Source organism: Protopterus annectens, chromosome 3.part0, assembly GCF_019279795.1.
Source record: "Protopterus annectens isolate FY-2018-M chromosome 3.part0, PAN1.0, whole genome shotgun sequence".
Lineage (NCBI taxonomy): Eukaryota > Metazoa > Chordata > Ceratodontiformes > Protopteridae > Protopterus > Protopterus annectens.
The window spans coordinates 464,507,528-464,522,120 of record NC_056731.1 but is presented as its reverse complement, the minus strand read 5'-3'; the positions used below and the strand labels follow the sequence as shown (position 1 = coordinate 464,522,120).

The 14,593-nt window shown below is 44.0% G+C and overlaps 1 protein-coding gene across 1 annotated transcript in view; it reads right to left on the bottom strand.

Moving 5' to 3' along the window:
• The window catches only part of TRIO (trio Rho guanine nucleotide exchange factor), a 5,137,669-nt gene that overhangs the window by 1,582,096 nt on the left and 3,540,980 nt on the right, over nucleotides 1-14,593 (bottom strand). The window lies entirely within an intron of this gene.

Genomic DNA, 14,593 nt, shown 5'->3' with positions numbered 1-14,593 from the left:
TAATGGATTTAGAAATCCATTTAGCAACAGTTTGCTTAGAAACTGGGTTCCCTAGCTTGAAATCCCAGAAAGGCCCAACTGGTGGATATCTTTAGTCTCATCCATTCTACTACTCTATCTTCTCATTCCAACTATTGCTACTCCATGCTTTTAGCTACTGTTCTCATTTCACACCCAATCTCCCATTCATTCCCTTCTATTTCTGCTTTTACACATCCTCTGTACTAACTTCTTCTCAACTCCCTGTGCCACTTCCTTCCCTCTTCATAGTTTTATCCACTACTTTCCACCCTCTCTCTCAGACTACCTAAGTGCATAGCTACTACATTAAACCATTGTTTCACATCTACTAAATACTTTTTTCTCACCTTCTCATTAGGATATACACCCCTCTGACCTCTTCATCCTTATGGTCATCCTTTGAGTCGTATTCTAAGCTGCAACCCAAGAGAAATTTTGTTTCAAATTCTCACAGTCGATGCTTGAATCTTCTAACCAGGAGCCAGTCTCATTTTATTTTACATTTGTTTACTGGGAAAGTCTGACTTTACAGGTCCATTTTCAGCGGAGGCCCAGGGAGAAAAGCTCCAAATACCAATACAGTTCAAAGGAGACAAAATGGCAACATATAAGAAAACATAACATCATACCTATTAAGAATACAATTGAGCATACATAGCAGAGATTAACAATTTCTAAATGTCTGATAGTCAGCCAATTCCATATAAATATGAATAAATGAGAGGCAAGTTACTTTTTTTTTTTTAGTTTTGAGAAGAACATAACATTGGCTGAACAGTCAACTAGAACTTTAGAGGACTTGTCATTGAATAACAAATACAGACTGGGAAGTGGGGAGCAACCATCTGATCCTTAGCAGAATCCTAGCAACAGTGCAATGGTATGGCTTAACCTAGGGAGTAACATGAGCAATTCCAGTTATTTAAGTAGTGGGTTTTGAGAAGTTTCTTTAAATTGGGCAGTAGAGGTGGTGGGAGTGGCTTGGGAGTGAATTCCAGGTTCTGGCAATGGAGCAGGCAAAGAGAGATTTACCAGCATCATTTTTATGTTTGATGACATTTATGTGGCTGATTACTAGATCTTAAGGCTCTAGTGGTGGTATAGGGGTGAATTAGATTCTGAAGTGCTGGGGTTTTGTTAGGAAGGCAGTAGAGCTTGTGAGCTATTGAGAGTTGGTTGAGTAGGAGTAGTTGAGGTAACTCACGCCAATTAGGTTGCTTGAGGGCTAGACAGTGATGGGATCTATGAGAAGCATGAGTAGCAAACTTGGCAATCTTGTTGTAGCAGGATTCCATTTTGCTTAGTTCGGTGAGGCAAAGGCTAGTTAAGAAAGCGGAGGCATAAGGATAATGGATAAGAGATGAGTCCTTGCTAAGGTGGCTTTGGTATGTTTAGTGATGGTCTGTTCCTGTAAAGGAGACCGAGCTTTTTGTTAACTTTCTTAATTGTTTGGACTATGTATATGTTGAACTTTAGATTGTCAATTTCAACACCTAATAGTTTTATGTGTGTTGTTAGGGTGATTTGTATATTATCTTTAGATGTTATGGTAAAATCATTATTTAGTGGAGGAGATCTACCAGGGTTAAAGAGAATGAGTTTGTTTTTTTTTTGGTATTAAGAATAAGTTTTATGTTAGTGAACCATGCTTCTGCTAAGAAAAAATTATTTTGGGTTACGGTTTTTAGCTCACGTAGGGTAGGGAAGGCGCATATAAAAGTGGTATCATCTGCGTATTGCACTACAGAAGCAGAGAATTGAGGATGAAGCTATCTGGTTAGTAAATAGTGAGAATAGCAAAGGACCTAGGATGGACCCTTGAGGGACAGCTATGGCTACTCGTAATGGGGGGGACAACTGGTCTTGCCATAGAACTGCCTGCTGACGGTCTGATAAGTAGTTATTGAAACATGATATGGTGGAGGAGCATATATATATATATATATATATATATATATATATATATATATATATATATATATATACACACACACATATATATATATATACACCTTATATAGGCACTCCTTAAAACAGTTAATGTATGTGCACAGTATGTTGTTTCAAGTAACTGTACTCTACTCACTGGTCTTTAATTAACGGCTTGCTCAAACATCCCCCCTTTCCTCTAGCTTCTTCTCTCTTTCCTGTTCACCCCCTACCCTCTATCTCCTTGCCATTGCACTCCTCTTATATTACTAATATCCTCTCACTAACATATAAAAGTTACCTACTTGACTGACTAGTACCCTATCTTAACCGAACTCTATACTATTTCTATCTCTGATCTCCTATGTCTTTTCTGTAACCTCCTCTCTCATTTTCCCCTCTCTCCCTCTCCTTCTTCTCTACTAGCCCTGCTTACTTCTTCCTGCCTACCATCTGGGCTCATACACTCCGCTCCCCTGCCCTGTCCCATTCCCACCCCACCCCCTCTTTCTTTAAATGTATACCCTTTAAACCACACCCACCACTCTACATGGTCCAATGACTGTATTCTCTCAATTAAGCATTACAAACTCCCTCGACCCAAGCCTCATCTCAACTCTACACCCTTCTCAACCCACTACCTAAACTATCAAGCTTTAAATTAACTGCTTAACAAAAAGCTGGCTACAGATTATTCACTACAGCTTAGAGTACTCAAACAATTAATCTTACTAGTTAGCTATAGTCTCCTTATCTTCTATAACTGTAATCTCAGACACTTCTCTTATCCAAACAACAAAGCTACAACATGCTCCTCTCTCATTCTCACACTTAACTTTTACTGTACTTACACATATTACCTCCTATCACTATACTAACCCAATATCAGATCCTCATATCACAACTACTGCACATACTACAAAATCTACTTCACTCAAACACTGCATACACCCAGCTCTCTTTCACATAGTAACCTATCACCACATAGTACTAAAACACCCACCATGCCAGCACTCAAATAAACCGTCCTTAATACACGATAAGTACTTCACCAAAATTATTAAATTAATTGTACACATTGCATCCAAGCTGTCACTCAGTAGAGACATTCACCCAAACCCCAGCTCTCTTAATCCTTTTATCAACCTTCTCAAGAAAAATACACCCCACAATCTACCTTACCTCCAGAAATTCTACTGAGGTGCTAATATTAAACATAAATATTAGAAGTATATTAAAGTCAATGACCTCAATGCTAATCTTTCCCTCTACTCACCAGATGTACTTCTAACCCAAACATGGCTAAAACCTGATATCGCCAATAATGAAATTACTGCCCCTGGCTATATTTTACTACGCAAAGACTGAATAAACAAAAAGGGAAGAGGTGTTGCAATATTATTTAAAGACCATCTAAATGTCACTACATTAGACATACCAACTTCAGCCCTACGTATCACTGAAATTTTACTTTCTAACCTAACAATTAACACTAGAAAAAATACAATATAATTGGATGCTACTTCCCACCTGGAAATAAAATATCCAACCTTGAGAACTTACTCCACTGGGCGTCAGAGACACTCCCTCAAGAAATAATTATTCTAGGAGACTTCAACATTGACTGTACACCATGCAACTCAACTATAACCACTACTCATATCAACCTACACGGATTCGCTCAGCTAATCCAATCCCCTACTAGAACTGACAAATCAACAGACAGACAGCCTATCTTAGACTGGATACTATCAAACCATCCCAAACAAGTCAATCTGGCTGCCTACCCTGACAGCCTGACTGCTCACTTGCCTACCTATATAATTAGACACCGCCCAACTTTAGAAAAGCCTACCACCTGTCAACAAATAAGTAACAACAAGAATTTCATCCCATCTAACTTCACTTCAGCACTAAAAGCTTGTAACTGGAATTTCATCAAGCAACTCAGCCTTATTGGAGCTGTTAGCTACTTTAACTCCACATTCTTGAACATACTAAACCCCCATGCTCCACCTAGAACCATTAGAATTGAGTCTAAATATGCACCCTGATTGAGCAAAGAAACCAGATCTCTGCTTCATGCAAGAGATAAAGTTTGGTCCAACTGGCACAATGCAAAAACAAACTCAAAACAAACATACCAAGAATGCAGAAACAAAACCAAAAAAATTATCAGAACAGACAAAAACTACTATCATAGCATACAAATGAAACATCAACATAATTCTGGCAGCTATTAATGATTTTCAGCCAGGAAAATCTAAGAATCCTTCCCATACTACTACAAACACCTCAACTAAGGTCTGAAGAAGTTCTTTGTGAATGAAAGCGCTTACAGTTGTTTTTTGTTTTAATAAATATTGAGTGTTTTGTCATTCGAATTGCATATTGGATTTATTACATTTACAATTGGAACTGTGGAGATTTATTTGGATTTTTATGGTTTCACAATTACCTAACAGGGAGGCAGCAGGCAGTTAACTGGTACCAGGACCTCTCACTTCTGCGTCCAGTAACAATATGGGTTCCCCACAAGGCTCCATTCTCAGACCTCTGTTGTTTACTATAATCACCAATAACCTTTACAACTCTACTCTCCACTCCTCAGTCATCCAGTATGCAAATGACTCTACATTAGTTTGTACCTCTTCTTTCCCCATGAACCATGCCAGCAAACTCAAGCTTACATTCTCTGTCGAACTGTGGCTCATTGACCACCAGCTAATACTCAACCCAAACAAACTTATTTTCCAACCTACACAGCATACCAATCCTGACCTCTCCAAAAACAAAACTATCTCCTCCTGTTCCCACACAAAGCTTCTTGCGGTTGTGATGGACTGTAACATGAAATTCGATATCCATATCTCTCTCACCATGGAGAAAGTCCATAAAAAACTAGGTACTCTATAGAAATAAACTTTTAGTTATGTACTTACCATAACTTCAGATGCATGGGATCCATCTCGCCTACATTCATAACTGATGGGTTCGGAGCCGATCCGTTGGCTCCGACTCGGCCACTACATACTAGAACGAAGTCTCAAATTGGCTGGGCTTCCCCTTATCCCAGAATGCACCACACCTGCTTCCCCAGATCTTGTTTGTTCGCTTTCATACATTCATACAGGTACAGAAAACAAATATTAATAACTGTAACCAACTAGAGCCCTTCCAGAGGAGAGCTTAGCAAGATCAATATTTCCTCCAAATCCAAAAGGTAGGGGGAAGGAGGGTGGGTATGTATGAATGTAGGCGAAATGGATCCCATACATCCAAAGTTAAGTACATAACTAAAAGATGTAATGGGATCCTATCTCGCCTACATTCATAACTGATGGGGCAGCGTCCCTAGCACCTAAACCCCGGGTGGCTCACTGGAACACACTCCTGAGAACTGCAGAACCAAAAGAAGCTCTGCCTCGGGAAGCCACATCGACCTTGTAATGAGAAATGAAGGTGTGCGGAGAAGACCAAGTAGCAAAGTAAGCATAGCAAGTAGTAGTAGTGGACAAATATCATCTATTGAAACTTTGGAGTGAAAAGCTACGGAGGTGGCCATAGCCCTGGTAGAATGAGCTTTGAGTGGGAAAGGCAATTCTCTGCCTGACTGGGAATAAATGAAAGAGATGCAATCCTTAATCCATTTGGCAGTGGTGGTTTTGGCAACTGGTAGACCTAACCTATTCTCCACAAAGGATACAAACAGTTGGTCAGATTTTCGTGTCTGACTGGTCCTATCTAAGTAAAAACGCAGTTGCCTGTGAACATCCAACTGGTGGAAGGTATATTCTGCTCTATTAGAAAAATCTGGAAAGAAAACTGGGAGCTCCAATGATTGCTGAATGCATAAAGGGGAAGCTACTTTAGGCAAAAAGGATGGATTCAATCTAAGGGAAACTCTGTCTTTGTGAAAAATCAAATAAGGAGGGGTAGAACAGAGAGCCTGAAGCTCTGAAACCCACTTAGCAGAAGTTATTGCCACTAGAAAGGCAGTTTTCCACGACAAAAATTTTATATCACAAGTGGCTGCCGGCTCAAAGGGACGGGCAGTTAAGGAGGCCAGAACCAAATTTAAGTCCCAAGGGGGCACAGGATGAGACAAAGGAGGCCTGAGGAGCCAGGCTCCCTTAAGAAAGGACTTGCAAAGTCTGTTAGCCATTAATGAAGGCTCTATAGAAACATGAAAATTAGATATAGCCGCCAGTTGAACTTTAATTGTGGAGACCGAAGGGCCTGAATGAAACAATGAAGCTAGAAATTCCAAGACCTGCAGAACTGGGGCTTTAAGAGGGTCAATGCCTCGCTGCTGGGCCCAACAAACAAACCTTTTCCATTTGCTGGAATACAGCTTAACGGTGGACGGCTTGTGGGAAGAGGACAAAATGTGCACCACTTCTGAAGAAAGAGAGAGATCTCTAAGGATGGAAGTGGAGTAACCAAGCAGCTAGTCGCAACGACCGGAGGGACGGATGAGAGTGTCCCGACTGATGAGAGAACAGGTCCGGCACTGGGTCCAGAATCCAGGGGCCCTGTACTGCATACTTCTAAAGGAATGGGAACCAAACCTGACGGGGCCAATGTGGGGCGACCAAGATCATGTGGCACCCGACATGAAGAGCCTTCTGAATCACCCTCGGGAGAAGGGGAATTGGGGGGAAGGCATAAAGCAGACCCGGGGGCCAATTGTGGGCTAGAGCATCCCTGGGAGACTGCCCCTGAGAGGGAGTCAGAGTGAAGAACTCTCTGCACTTCGCATTGTTGGGGCTGGCGAACAAGTCGCAACAAGGGAGACCCCATTTGGCGAAGATCTGTGCAGCCACTCTGTTGTTGAGGGAGCACTCGTGAGGCAACAGGAGAGTCCTGCTGAGCCTGTCTGCAATCACACTGACTTTCCCCGGAATGTGTGTGGCTACTAAGAAACGCTGAGTAGCTATGGCCCAGTGCCATACTCTCATGGCCTCCCTGCAAAGGGGGTAGGACTTGGTTCCGCCCTGCTTGTTTATGTGCCAAACTACCGACATGTCAGATAGAATCGCAATAGTACCTTGGGGGAGAGCATGATGAAGTGCTTGCAAAACCAGAAGCACCGCTCTCATTTCCAGGATATTGATGTGAAGGTGCGCTTCGCAATCCTGCCAAGTGCCTTGGACAGACCTGTCCAGATAATGACCCCCCCCCACCCTATCTGGGAGGTGTCCGTGGTCACTGTGGCAACAGGGGGCTGAAGGGCGAAAGGACGCCCCCGGTCCAGGTTGGACCGACGCAGCCACCAACGGAGGTCCCGACGACAACTGTCCGTAATCAGAACCAAGTGGTTCAGGGGAAGTTCTTGGTACAACCATTGAACCGATAATAGCCATTGCAGCACCCGCATATGCAGCCTGGCTAACGGTACTAAGAGAATAGTTGCAGCCATCGTGCCCAATAACTGAAGAATCTGTCTGGCAGGAACTCGAGATTTGGGTAACAAATTTAGAACCTGTGATTGTAGAACCTGAATTCTTTCTGATGGCAAAATGCCCGCATCCTTTCTGTGTCTAACTCTGCGCCTATAAAGGTGATACGCTGAGATGGCCGCAGCATAGATTTTTCCCAAATGAAAGTGATTCCCAGCAAGAGACCCAAAGTTACTGTGGCCATCAGCGCTCGAATCAGTAGATGCTCGGAGGTGGCAGTGAGGAGCCAGTCGTCGAGATAGGGAAACACTTGGAATCCTAGACTTCTCAGGTGAGCTGTCACCACTGCCAGACAATTGGTAAACACCCTGGGGGCTGTGGTGAGACCAAAGGGCAGTGCACGAAACTGGAAATGACTGGTTCCTAGGCAGAAGCGTAAATGACTCCTGGACTCCTGACGTATCAAAATGTGATAGTAAGCGTCCTTGAGGTCTATGGAGCACATCCAGACATCCTTCTCCAATAATGGGAGAATGGACTGAAGGGTGACCATCCGGAACTTGGACTTCTTCACAAAACGATTTAAAAAGCTTAGGTCCAAAATGGGCCTTACGCCCCCTGTCTTTTTTGGCACCAAAAATAATCTTGAGTAAGTTCCTGATCCGATCTGGTCGGCGGGGACGGGCTGGATGACCCCTTTGCTTAGCAGCTTTGAAACTTCTACGGCTGCTAGATCCCGTTGACTGGGTGGCACGTCCGGGATTCTCCTTGTAGGAGGAGGGGGCTTGAAAAAGGGGATGAGGTAGCCTCCGGTTACAATGCGAAGCACCCACTGATCCTTGGTTATGGATTCCCAAGCCTGTGGGTGTTTCGCAAAACGACCCCCGACTGGCTCCGGAGAAGCACAGCCGGGCCACATCCTAGGGATGTTGAGAGTAGGAGGAACCACGAAAGTAGTTGCAGTCTCCAGAGTTACGGGGGCCTCTGCCACCTCTAGGGCGGCGTCTTCCTGAATCCCCCCCCCCTGCCTCTGGAGGGGGGATCACTCGGTAGAGTAGAGAAGAACTTTTGGGATTTTCTGAACCACATTTTCCCTCCTCTCTGGGCCTTGGGATAAGGTCTAGAGGGAGCGGAAAAACGGGCCCCTACGGCAGTCAAGGTCTTGCCCTCCTGCTCGCACCGAGTAAGTGTGTCCTTCACCTTGGGTCCAAACAAAGAAGACCCATCAAAGGGGGCATCGGCGAAGGAAGACTTAAAGGCCTCCGCGAGTGGACACAAGCGTAACCAGGCTTGTCTCCTAAGAGCCACTCCTGTGCCCGTTGCTCTACTCGCCCCTTCGACTGCATAGGAAATGAGCCTCATGGACGAGTTGACAATAGAAGATAGGGTAGTCATCTGGGCGCCTACGGTCTGTGCTAACGCCTCAGGAAGATTACCCGCAAGAGACTCTCCTAACACCTTGAGGAGGTCCCTTTGGAGCCTTGTAAAATGACAGAGATAGTTCAGCGACCGCAGGGTAAAGGTCGCTGAAGAAAGGGTACGCTTCCCGTACCTATCCATGCTCCTAGAATCCTTATTAGGAGGATGAATAGACGTTGAAGCCTCTGCCACGTCCTGCCGAGTGGCAGATGCCACCACCATAGCATCAACTGCAACACCCTTAGTGAGGAATTCCTTCTGGGGAGGGGCTGAAAGAAACTTATTAGGTCTGGCAGGCACCGGTTCTGCTGTATCAGGATGTTCCCACATCCTCCGAGAGATTAGATCTAATAACTCGTCGAAGGGTGGAGACACCCAGGAGGAGGAGGGCTGGGCCCCGAAGACCTTGAGGAAGACTGACTCCTCAGCGGTAGGGGCTTTGGATTGCCAATTGCCTGTCTCAAGATCTCAAGGATATCTGAGAAGGAGACGTCATCCGAGGACGATTTAGGGGACCCCTCCGCATCGAGGTCAGTATCTGAAGTGACGGATTCATCTTGGGAATCAACGTGCTTACTCTTACACAGTTTCTTCCTTGGGGGTTCATCCGAAGCAGATTCAGAAGGACGCCCCGGAAGAAGGGAACCCTCTAAGGGGGTATCCTCAGGCCCCGGGGCCCCACTGTCGTGGGAAAGAATGTCTCCAGAGGCACCAGTACCCAAAACTTGGCACGGTGAGGTAGAAACCTGCTGAACCGGCAAGGTTATGGCCAGCGCACTCCTCATGGCCTCAAAAGCAGGACCTCCAGACTCTGCAGAGGGCACTTGCTGAGAGACCACGGCAGTACCGGGAATACCTGTGGCCGATGCTCCGAGGGGAAGACTGGGCATTGAAGAGGCGAGCTCCACAGTGTTGCCCTCGGCCCCTGCCGAGGAAGACCCGGTACCAAACCCTGACACCGAGGACAGGGTAGGAATGAAGGTCGGAGCAGAGAAACTCCGAGGGGGTCCCTGCTCCGACTGGATGATTCCGCTGCGTTCTACCCGCACCGACTCCAACGGCTCCAAGGGGGTCGGAGGAGGAATCAAATGCACGGAATGGGGAATCGGCTCCGAAGCCAAGTGGGCTGGAGCCGAGATCATTTTAGTAAAAACTGGGGACTGGAACAGCCTCTGGATAACCCTATCCAAATCCAAATCCGACAACCTAGAGGATTTGGAGGAAATAGACGGGGGCTGAGAAGACTTCTGCCTCGGCTCCGATAAAGCAGGGGATCGGCTCCGAAAGGGTTCCAGCACTATTGGACCCAAGACCGGAACAGTTTGTGAAGGTGTCGGCGCCGAAGGCGGCTCCGGGGCCGAGGGGGAAGAGTCTGAGCTGCACACCTCCAACGGCTCCGAGACCAAAGGAGTCGAAGTAGGTGATTGGCCTCTCGATGCACTAACCTGCGGCTCCGACACCAATGGAGCCGAGGGAAGAAGCACTGAGGCAGACCCTTCAGCCATCGGCTCCGAAGCCATTGGAGCCGAGGAAGAAGTAGTCGATCCCTGTTTCTTAGATGTCGGGTCCGACGGACTGGTCGGAGCAGACGATCTATGCTTCTTGGGTGTCGGGCCCGACGGACTGGTCGGAGCCGACGATCTCTTCTTTTTAGAAGCTGGAGATGAAGCCAACGCTTCCTCAAATGAAGGCTTAATAAGACCCCTAAGTATCAGCTTGTTTTTCTTTCATGGAGGACCCTGGAAGAAAAAGCGTGACAAACACTGCAAGTATCCTGAAGATGTTTAGGCCCTAAACAGTACACGCGGACAACATGGCTGTCTGTAATAGACATTTTATAATTACATTTTGCACATTTTTTAAATCCTGATTTCTGCTCCTTAGACATTTTAGAAACAGGGGCAACACAATACACAGAAGAAAAACTAATATATGGGCTAAAGCCCTCTAACTTAAACGGGCTTAGCCCGAAAGCAAAAAACTATTTCAGTCACACAACAAGTTTAAAATAAGCACACAATAAGGGCAAAGGCCCTCTAACTTAAATGGGCCTTGCCCAGTACACTAGAAGCGCGAAAAATATAAAAATTAATTTTTCACAAAAAACTGACCACAAACACTCACAAAGCTGTTAAAACAGCTGTTTGTTTAAAAGCTGACAGAAACCCTAGCCAAAAAGACCAAAAAGGTCAAGAAAATACACTTAGCTCCAGCCAAGTCGAGACCACGTCCAGCTTGAAAAGCGGCAAACGAGATCTGGAGAAGCAGGCGTGGTGCATTCTGGGATAAGGGGAAGCCCAGCCAATGAGAGACTTCATTCTAGTATATAGTGGCCGAGTCGGAGCCGACAGATCAGCTCCGAACCCATCAGTTATGAATGTAGGCGAGATAGGATCCCATTACATCAGTTCTTAAACACTGCTATGGCCACTACTGCACACATATCTTATTTCTACACTACTATATGCCTCTCCAATCCTCAGCAACCTTAAAAAAGCTGACGTAACCAAACTAGAAGCCTGCTATAACAAAATCGCCAAATTTGCTACCAACAACTTTTACAGATCACACCACTGTCTAGCTCTCAAACAGCTCAATTGGCTTGAACTTCCTCACCTACTTCTATATAATCAACTTACCTTGTCACATAAAACTCTACATCATCTCGAGAAAACCTCTTCACTACAAGACCTGATAATTCTGTACTCCAAACCTCCACGCCACTAACAAACTTCTCCTCAAAGTAACTAAGGGTAATAATGCCGCTGGTTCATCCCTCTACTCTAACACAATATCCAAACAATGGAATACACTTACCCCTCTCATCACAGCTATAGCTTACATACATGAATTTAAGAAGTCCTTAAAAGCACATTTGTTGAACTCATGGCTCTGCAACTGCAACAGTCCAGGTTAATACTAGGACCTCTCCTTCTCTCACTCTCTCCCTCTTTTTTTGTACTTATCACACCTTCATCCCATACTTCTTCTCTCCTCACATCTCTTAGAATTATACCTACCTGTACCTTACACTTGCATTACTTAATGACAGCTGCTAAAATGTAACAACTACTTTCTGTTGAAACTAATATTTTTCTTGGTGCTGTTATAGAACTGTAGGGTATATGCTAAACAATGCTACGTGTCATTAATGTACTGTACTGTGTGAATTCAAATCAAATGACTATTACTGTGTGCGTAAATGTTATCTGTGGAGCTTTTCTCCCCTGGCCTCCTCTGAAAAAGGACCCATGTCCAGCTGGACTTTCCCGGTAACCAAATGTAAAATAAACAACATAAAAATACAGGCAGAATCAGAGTTATTTATGCAAAACAAAAGAATGTAGAGTCCATTGTTCTATGGATTAGAAAGGAAGGTGAAAAGATTTATGGTCTGACTGAGAAACAGTTAACTTACCACTTTAGGCATAAAGGAAGGATTGGATCTCAAAGACACGAACTATCCTCGTGAAAAATAAGAAAGGCAGGGGTTGCCATAAATGCCTGTAGTTTAAGACTCATTTGGCCAAGGAGAGAGCTAGCAAAAGAATAGTTTTCCAAGTACAGAATCTGAGAGAGGCACATGCTACTGACTCAAAAGGAGGAAGAGTAAGTTTGTTCAGCACGAAACTGAAGTCCTGAGCAGGTGGGACAGCCTTCCTCGAAGGTTTCTGATGGAGCACACTTTTTAAGAACTGTTTTACCTCTAATCCGTCCAGAAGAGGAGGATCCAGAGGTAGGCAAGCAGATATGGCTGAAATGTGTGCCTTAACAGATGACTATACCAGGCCAGATTTCAACACCTCAAACAAATAAGAGAGGCCCACCAGAGTATTTGCCTGTACTGGGCCCTGTTTTTCAGCCAGACACCAATAATACATCTTTTCCATTTGCTATGTCAGATTTCCTGGAAGTAGGTTTCCTGGCCTCCTGGAGAACCTTAAGCACAACTGCAGAAAACTGATGTTTAAAAGGGATCAGAATCCTATCATCCATAATGTCAGGTTAAGGATGATAGGCTGGGATGAAGTAATAAGCCCTTCTGTTGTGTGATCAAGTCCACTGTGGAGGGTAACTTCTGGTGATGGTCCGTGGCTAAATAGAAGAAAAGTGGGGATCAATGCTGCCATGGCCAAAAGGGAGTTACCAGTATTATCTTTGGGTATTCTCTTTAGATCTTCATTAATACCTTCTGGAGAAGAGTAAGTGGAGGGAAGAAATACAAGATCCTCCTTTTCCAAGGAAAGGACACAGCATCTATTTCCAAGCTCAAGGACGTAGATTCTGGTGCAAAACAGCAAAACTTGTTTTTTTGTCAATGGAGGCAAATAGATCTAGCAGTGGCACTTCCCATTTGTTGACTATGTCTAAGAGGATTTATCTGTTTAGCATCCATTTATGGCTATCTTCTCTTGATCTGCTTAGAAAGTCTGGCAGGACATTGCCCTGTGAGGAATGTAAACCACTTGGGACAGGCAAGTTTGCTTTTGTAGCCTTCTCACATGCCAAAAGAGCCAATATGCGCAGTTTATAGGATCTGGTACTGCCTGCTTGTTTATGTACCACATGGCAATTAAAGTGTCTATGAACACTCTTAAGGGTCCTGGTTTCCAAGAATGGAAGATCTGCAGGCCCTATATTAGTGCCCTCATCTCCTTCAGACTGATGTGCTCTAATCTTAGATTTGTTGGTCATTGTCCTTGAACTTTCAGGTTGCCAGGTCATGTTACCCATGCACTGTCTGATGCATCTATGTGCAACTCCTGTTGTAATGACTGCAATTTGAAAGGTAGCCCTAGATTGAGCTTAATCTGTGATATCCATAAAAGGATGTCCCTCTTTAGGCAATGCAGGAGGTGCATCAGGGTCTCCAGGTGATGAGAATGTTGGGACCAGATGGATTTCAGGTACCACTGGATCTTCCTTTCATACAGTTTCTTCCATTCTTGGAAACCAGAACCCTTAAGAGTGTTCAGTGGACTACTGAGGATAAGAAAGACATTATGTATTGTTACTATTATGCAAGAAGCCCAGAATTTCCAGACAAAAGAAATACAAAAAGATCGAGAGTAAAGAAAAATACTTCCACAAGAAAAGCTGTCAGAAACTTCAAATAAAAATTTGTGTTGATTAATACAACAGATCCATGAAAAACACTACACAGACCAAGAAACCTTGTGCCATTTGGAAAAAGAAGCAACTGAGGAAGTGCGAAAATGTAAAGAAAATTTTTTAGAGATGTTTGAAGGGTATAAAAAAGAAATATGGACATGGAAATGAAAAGAGAGAACTGATATGGTGTGTTATTTATGCAAAGAAGAAAGCCAAATCAATCAATGCAAAAAAGGCAGCCCCAAATACATTCAAAGAGAAATACAAGCAAAGGCATCCAGATATGGAAAAATTCACAATAGAAAAATAAGATCACAAAGAGGGAATGTAGAACAGATCATCAGTCAAGTAAAAGTGAAAAAAAAATAGAATCTGAAGTTATGGAATATTTGCAAAGTGAATGATTTAATGTAGACAGTCTAACACAGGTAATATGACAGCATGATAGAACTAGTGGCCAAAGTAAGGAGCAGGTGACATCTGAAGAAAAAATATGGACATGGGAAAGAAAGAGATTTAATACGGTGCAATACTTATGCAAAGGAGAAAGCAAAACTGATCAATGCAAAAAGAGCAGCACCAAAGATATCTGAATAGAAATACAGCAAAAACACGTGGATGTGAAAAATTTTACAACACAAAAAATAAGAAAAAAAAGAAGAGGAACAGCAGAAAAGAGGATTAGTAATGGCGAAGTTGAAGAAATAGAA